The following is a 1,863-nucleotide window of genomic DNA, read 5'->3' on the forward strand; positions in this document are numbered from 1 at the left end:
CAATACAGAATTGGCCACCTTAGTGTTCAGTAACAACTCAACAAGTGTTTGGTAAACAATAACAGTTTAATGAACTACATTTCTACATTGCCATACTCATGTGTGTTAGAGATTTGCATCCTCATCTCAAGATGACTTCCCCATCTGCTTCTGCCCTACTTATTGGCAATGGAAAATAAATGCCCCCTAATCTAGTGTTTTCTATAAATTTATTTTAAAGATGGCCATTCTTGGAAAAAAAAAACAGACTTGGAAAATGGGTGTTCAGCGTATACAGTATTTCTAGGAAGTGCTCTAGGGAAAGGAACTTGAGAATTCCTATGGAGTTATGCATGGTGGCCATCCCTGTGGACTTGCTCATGAGTTGCAGCAACTATACATGTTCCTTTTGATCCTTACTACAATCTGTGTCAAAGAAAGTCATGGTGGATCATATGACAGCAATTGAGGATCAGATGTTTTGAGGCCAATTTCATAATTTTCCACATCAGTACTAAACCAATGCATTTACTCCCTTAAAGTCCCTCTATTTTCTTGATCATTCATTTAGTATTTATGTGTACAGTATCCTGGTGTTGTTTATTTGTTTGCTTTGTCAGCTTGACACAAGCCAGTGTCATCTGGGTAGAAAGAATCCCAGCTGAGGAATTAGTTCAATCAGATTGTAAGTCTGTGGTGCATTTTCTTGATTGACACATAATGTGGCTGGGTCCAGTCCATAGGGGGATGACATCCCTGGGCAGGTGGTCCTGAGATGCCTTAGAAAGCAGGCTGGGCAAGCCATAAGGAACAAGCCAGTAAACAGCAGGCCTCCATGGATTCTCCTTCAACTTCTGTTTCTAAACTCCTACCTTGAGTTCCTGCTGTGACTTCCCTTAGTGATGGAGTATGACCTGAGAGTTTTAAGATGCTAGGCTCTTCAAAAATTATTCACTTCTTTTTTGGCTCACTGATGGTTTAGAAAAGTTAAAACACCTTCTGTGCTAGTTGTTTCTATTCTCTCTCTTTCTTAACTTTCGTAGTCCGTTTTCTTTTGTTAACACAATACCACAGACTGGGTAAATAAAAAGAAAAGAGGCTGGTTCATGGTTCAGCAGACCCAATGTCAAAGGGCCACATCTGGTGCTGACAAAGTCCTGAGGCAGTATCACATGGCAAGAGATGGCCCATAGTGACATTTATAGAAGTTAGTATATATTATCTTGATAATGCATCAATCTGGTAATCCACAAATCTATTAATCACATGAATGGATCTATGAAGGCAGATCCCTCATTACCTCTTAAAGTCTCACCTGGTCCCACTTCTTTAAATCTCATAATAGAGACTATGTTTAGGGACTGTATAGAGACTCCTTGCTGTGGGATAATGCTTTTGTACACTGGTTTAATAAAACACTGATTGGCCAGTAGCCAGGCAAGAAGTATAGGTGGGATAAACAGACAAAGAGAATTCTGGGAAGAGGAAGAGCAGCGTCAGGAGATGCCAGCCTGCTGTCCAGGGAGCAGCATGTAATGGCACACAGGTAAAGCCACAGAACACGTGGCGACATATAGATTAACAGAAATGTGCTGAGTTTAAGTGTAAGAGCTAGTCAGTACTTAGCCTGAGCTAATGGCTGAGCAGTTTTAATTAATATAAGCCTCTGTGTGTTTACTTGAGGGATGCGAGTGGGAAAGATTTGTCCTGACTGTGGGCCAGGCAGGACACAGAAAAACTCCAGCTACAGCTCCTAATAGGGACATGAGTTTTGGAGGTGACCATCCATATATAAATCACAGCATCTACATTGTTGTGTATTCCAAAAATCTGTTCTATATGCCTGGCAGCACTCCAGAGCGCTCTTTAATCAAATGGGTCTGA

This window comes from Peromyscus californicus, unplaced genomic scaffold (assembly GCF_007827085.1).
Source record: "Peromyscus californicus insignis strain IS unplaced genomic scaffold, ASM782708v3 Scaffold_10__1_contigs__length_136768540, whole genome shotgun sequence".
In the NCBI taxonomy this organism is placed as follows: Eukaryota; Metazoa; Chordata; class Mammalia; order Rodentia; family Cricetidae; genus Peromyscus; species Peromyscus californicus.